A 6,408-nucleotide genomic window follows, 5' to 3' on the forward strand; every position below is an offset into this window, starting at 1 on the left:
TCTATCCATCTGGAAAGTGGTTTTCCTCTTTTCCTTCTCCCTTCTACCTTACAAGTATTATTTCCTTTTTAGTAAGCCATGTATTTTCATGATATGGTCAAAGTATGATAGTTTCACTTTAGTCATCTTGACTTCTAGGGGGAGTTCAAGCTTGATTTGATCTAGACCTATGTCTTTTTAGCAGTTCACAGTATCTATACAATTCTTTTCCAGTACAGTGGGTCCTTGGTATCCGCTGAAGTTTGGTTCCAGGGCCTCTTGTGCATACCAAAATCCATGGATGGTCAAGTCCCATTATATTCAGTAGCATGTTAAAATGATGTCCCTCATATAAAATGGCAAAATCAAGGTTTGCTTTTTGGAATTCATATTTTTAAAAAATACTTTCAAGCCTTGGATGGTTGAATTCATAGATGAAGAATCTGTGGATATAAATATCTCACTGTGCTACATTTGAAATAAGTTGAAATTGTTGAAGTTTCAAATGAGTTGAATTTCAATTAACAAGCAGAAAACTTTGAAACCAAGCACTTCTGTTTATGTAATGTGCTTATTTACAAATGCACAGATCAAAGAGATTGAAAACAGGTAGGCACACAAATTTACAGTGGTAGTCATTAAACAAAATTAATTCCCAGAAGCTATGATAAAACCATGGCAGCTTCCCAAACTGGGAAGTCCCAAAACTGTCTTGATCTCCCTCCCCTCCTCTTTCTGTAGAATTCAAAATGTGACCCATCCTGGGCATGCCATGCATTTTTGTTGGACAATTATTCTGACAGATAAAGCATGTTACTTTGCCCTCTGAGAGAAGTGTTGCAAACAGATAAAGATGGTGAAGTAGAATAAGAGTACATAAGAAATCTCACTTTAATTATCATTGGCACTCTGGGAAGCCTTCAGAAATGCTCTCTCTTTAAGCAATATTTAACATGTTTTCATTTCTACTCCAAGATTTTAGGTCACATCTGCCTTGAGGCAAAATAACATTTTAAATTTTTGGTCCCCTTTTAGATATTTGTGTAACCCCAATCTCATGTGCCATGGGTGATTATGGTTGCTAGTGTGAAAACTGGGGATGGATCCTGTGCCTTTAATGCTGATGTAGAAGAAGAAATTTCAGCTGATGTTACCTGGTTGCATGACAAGCAACACCTGCTGAAATTCCCACTTCCCTACAACCATTAAAAATACAGGATCCATCCCCAGTTTCTTTTCTTACGGCACATATTTTAAACATGATGAATGCATGTATTACCAATGCTTATGAAAACTACAAATGCTGTGTATTCTAGTTCCCAATAACCCATTTGTTAAAAGCATTAAATCGTTTTTAATGTCCCTTGGAGGGCTACAGCCCATGCCCCCCCAAAAATTATTATTCCCTCACAAATACTCTCAAGGATGTCTCACATCCAATAGAGGCTCCAGCAGGGCCCAAAAACATGGCAAAAATGGCCTCCATGCCTGCAGAGGGCATTTGGGGGCAAAAACATTACAATTTTTAAAAATCTGAACAGGGCACAAAAACAGCCTTGTGGACCACAACTAGCCTACAAACCACACTTTGCCCACCCTTCTGTAAGTGGTGATTTTCCAAACAAAACTCCAGCAAAAGAGAAGGCCATGTCCCTCACGCCACAGATATTAGAGAAGCAGGTGAACTGATGCTAATACTGTAGCAACATATATAATTTCTCAATGAATTTTATAAATTGCAGTTGCCATGGCAATCTGGGCCACATTCATTTCAATTAGATTTTACTGCAGACTGCCTCAGCATAGAGTAGGGTGGGCAACATGTAGTCTTCCAGATGTTGCTGGGCTGCAGCTCTCCCTGTTTCTGACCACTGACTATGCTTCCAAGGGCTGATGGGAACTGCAGTTCAATAGTACTTGTAAAGCCTCAAGTTGTCCATACATGACCGAGACACCCACATAAAATCTCATTATATCTTTTGATGGAGTAGGCAGTTATAAACATCAGGTGGGACACTGTCCTTTATTTTTATTTCCTGGAGGCTTGTTCACTTCCCTGTGTCTTTCCTGTATGTTGCGTCGGCACTCTTTTTATAAGCACTGCAGTTGTATAAGGAGGGTCCCAATGTCATCTAGTGGAGTCCAGGTCATTGGAGTAGGGAGTCTACCCTGGGTTTCAGCCTAAACCTAGCTAGCCAAGGACCGCAGCAGTTGAACAAATTGAATACAGGTGAGCAACCTACTTCTTAAAGTTCCATATTTAATTCAGACAGGATCCCTGAGCTACCTGTGCGGGATCTCACTGATCAGGGCTTAGTTTGTTTGTGGGATGGCATATACTTTAAACTAACGAAGCATGGTCATGAAGATGTACTGCTTTGATTCTCTGTGTGGGGAAAGGTTGTAGCCTTATTTGGGGCAAGCCAATAAATATAGCCAATAAATGTTCTCAGTGACCCTCAGGTACTGTTAGCATTCATTTCCGAAGTTTGAACTAGGTTGGATTTTGGAAAATCCCATTACATCACCAACGTTTTTTGGAAAGACTTATTGATATACTAGACCTTATGACAGAACCTTTAAAGATATAGCAACAGAAATAGTAGCAATAGCAAATACATTTCTATACAGCTTATCAGTGATAATCCAGCAAGAATCAGTGGGGATTTTGGGAACTGCAGACCAAAAAGTAGTGAGCGCTACCATTCTGGAGAAGTCAAAAGTGTGCATCCTGTTTTATGGCATTCTGATTGGTCCTAATTATGGGCCCATATAGACAGGCCAAAATAATGCTGCTTCAGGGCACTTTGGAGGTATGTATTTAAATGACACACACATCTTAAGAGGCCAGAAGCTGCGCCAAAGCTGTGCTTCAGTCCTTAGGACTAGAATGTGGCTTTGGTGCAGCTTCCGGCCTCTTGGGACACATGCAGCATTTAAACAGCATACCTCCAAAGTGACCCAAAGCAGCTTTATTTTGGCCTGTCTGTTTGTGCCCAAAGGTATGACCTAACAGTGGACTTTGGATTTTTTATTTTTTTCATCAGTAATTCATGGTGAATAGCACTTCTTTGACTTACAGAATTATTGCTCCATATCTCTGAGTGATTATCATATTTGTTGTATCCATATATATGAGTCTGGCTAAAAAGTAGCCTTTAACTGGTCTTTACCCATCTTTTCTTACTGCCTGATTGGATATTTCTGCACCAAGAGCTCTAGACCTAATAAAAATAGTTGAATGTGTTGCTCCTCTGCTTTTGAAACTTGTAGTCTTTGATAAAGGGACTTTCCTGCTGCAGCAGATGCTATTGTGCTGCAAATCAAATCTACAAATTACATCCTGCCAAAGACAAGGGGAAAAAAAGATGCAGCTCAACTGTGTGCAGAATTACAATACACGTTCTTGCTAAGTGACGGTTGCATCTTTTCCAAAGGCCAGTTTCTTTCAGCATATGTCCAACAAATCTTGTCCCAAATTCCCTTTTTTGTTCAGCTGGCACAGCCATGGCAGTCTGGCTCCACCTTCTCTCTACAATGTTTCCCCAGCAAAATTTACCAGTTCCAGTTTTTAGCACAGGGTGATTTGTCAGAATCTGAGTGGCTGTACGTCTACATGAAAAGCCCCTTAAGGTGCACTTTATCTTCAGATGGTTTGCTGCAAAAACAATTGTCTCTTTCTCCAGTGTTCCAACTGGGTAATTGGTATCGTTTAAAGCTGCCCAATGCCTCTGGAATATATCTTAAGACTCAAAGCCTTTAAATTATTGCTCAAGATTCACCCTTTTTTTAACCAGCTTGGCTGTTTTTCAGATTTATCAGGATCACTTTATTAGAATCACAGAAACACACTTCTTATTTGCTTGCCCACTATCACCACCCTTTATGTTCCTATGGTTTTGAGTTGGTTGCTGCTGCTCTTGCAGTGCATTTCATTTATTTATCAGATGTATATGTTGATTTTTTTCTCCCAGCAGCTGGACTCTAGGCAACTAGAGTGTCTATTAAGCATACTGTAAAAGATATCCTATACATTTCTCCAGATGTTTAGCTAATTTCATTTCAAGATTTGTTCATCAGATGCTTTCTAACTATTTATGGACAATTTCCATCCCGAAAGGAGCAGCAAAATGCTGCTCCTTTTTGGGCTAGAAAAAAAAGTGGCTTTTTGGTGCTCCTGCAACATGTGGTGTATAAACACCATGCTGTAATAGCACCACAACACTGTCTGCCATCTGGTCAGGTGAATGGCGTGATGCTAGCTTGGGGGTGGCATCAGTGCATGCATTATCTAAACTCCACACCCCTACACTGCCCCCTAAGTCAGCATATTGTGCCAGTGTGTTCAGGCTATCAGTTTCATTAAAACCAACAGGCCTTCTGTCATTTTCTTCTGTATATGTATGCCAATAGGATAATTCAGGCTATTACGGTATCATCTAGCATATGCATTTTATAGCACTATTAGAAGTGAGCAGATTAATCCTCTATTAAAAAGAAATATACATTGAATGGCTCAAGAGAAGGTCATTTGGCAGTTCTTCACATACTGAAGTTATGGGCAATATTTGCTGACTTCTGCACACAGAGCTATGAAAACCAAGGTGACTAAAATGAATGAACTACACTACTTATTTTTTTAATTACCCCCTGAAATACTTCAATAATTTAAATAATTAAATTGTAATTTAATTAATATTTATCATTCTTTAAGAATCTGATATAATTAGCACAGTTACCTGTGCATTAGTGGGTTGAGTACCTGTAGACAGTTATAGTGTGCATAAGGTTAATTATTGAGCCTTAAATATTTATAAATACTAATTAACATTATATTGATGTACATTTACAACTAGGAGGTTTGCTCTCTGCATTTTTCTTTTCTCATAACTATATGTAACAAAAGCAGTGCATATTACTGCTTCTCACTACACTGTGGAGAAGCCAAGTGACCTTCATTTGATCCACCAAACATACCTTTTTAAACTGATACTTAATCCTTCCATTACTAACAATGGCATAAAAAGTGTATGCTAGCTTCTTGTGATAATGAGCGGAAACTTGCAAACAGCCACCTTCAGAAGTATGCTCTGCAAAAATGTAACTAGTTCTTCCGGTTAAAAAAACAACTATCACATGCTAGTCTTCTGCATGCTCCGGAATCTCATTTTCAATACAGAATCTGAGGCATTTGGTAAGTAACATACCTAGTTTTTGGAAAGTGCAATGTTGACATCTCATGATGGATGGAGGCCTGTTCCAGAAAACTGAAGTGATGAATGTAGGTTATGAAGAATCTGGAACATAGTGAAATTCTTGTAATTTCTTCACCAATGTGTCAGTGGACACATCATAGTCTGTGCACATAAATAGATGGTTTCTGTTATGGACCCACAGTACCCCCCCCCCCCCCCGCACAAGTCACACTTGCACTCAAGTCCCAGAACAAACACAGTGTTGACTGAAAAACTGACAAAGCTATTACCTTCATTTTTCTTAGACAACAATGGATCTGCAGATTGTTGAGTGAGACCAAGAAAAGAACAGAAGAACCTTGCAGTATCAAGTGCTTCTGATCAAGTTTCCAACCTCTCTATTCCATTCATCCCATTGCCTTGGTTTTCTAGGCTTCCTGTCCAGAATTCAAACAGCATTCCATACTTATGTATGTTGTTTAGCCCTCTTTGGTTAGTTCTGTATCTTCCTTCCATCCTTAGCTCCCTGCCCAAAAATTATTTTTGTATTTCTTTAAATTTCAGTACATCCTCCCCAAGTCTGTTGATGTATGCCTCTTCTACATGGAAGATGCTGTTTTGGTTACATAAGCACCAACAGTCAGAACTGACTTTGCTATTAGTATATGTGATAAATTTAACTAGACAAACATGCCAGATATGAAAGCATGGAGGTTCCATTTATCTGTCACAAGTCTCTAACACAGATACTAGTACTGGCTTACTAGGAAAGTGTAGCTTATAGGATGCATTTGATTAGATTGTTCATGCCTAGCCTCAGAGGAAACTGTTATATTTATATATATTATGACCTTTACATCTAGCTCAGTATTGTTAATATTGTGGCAGCAGTTTTCTATGGTTTTGATGGGGCTTTCTTAGTGCTGCTTGGAGATGGCAAAGGTTGAGCCTGGGTCCTTCTGTATGCAGCCTGTGGGCTGTACCACTGAACTAAGACATATGTCTCTATGATTAAAGTGGCATATAGGTATCCCTCAGTTAGTGAATAGATGTGTTTTCTGGGCATTACTTCTTTAACAGAAAATTTGTTATGAGAACAGAAATAACATGGAAAGAATAGGGAGAGGCTCCTACACCATGAAGAAAGAGCAGTTAAACATTTTCCAGAAATCATCTTATTCAAAACTAGCAATATGGATACGTAAAATAAAATGAGTAGGTCAGGAAAACCTTG

Source organism: Sceloporus undulatus, chromosome 6 (genome assembly GCF_019175285.1).
Source record: "Sceloporus undulatus isolate JIND9_A2432 ecotype Alabama chromosome 6, SceUnd_v1.1, whole genome shotgun sequence".
NCBI classification, from domain to species: Eukaryota; Metazoa; Chordata; class Lepidosauria; order Squamata; family Phrynosomatidae; genus Sceloporus; species Sceloporus undulatus.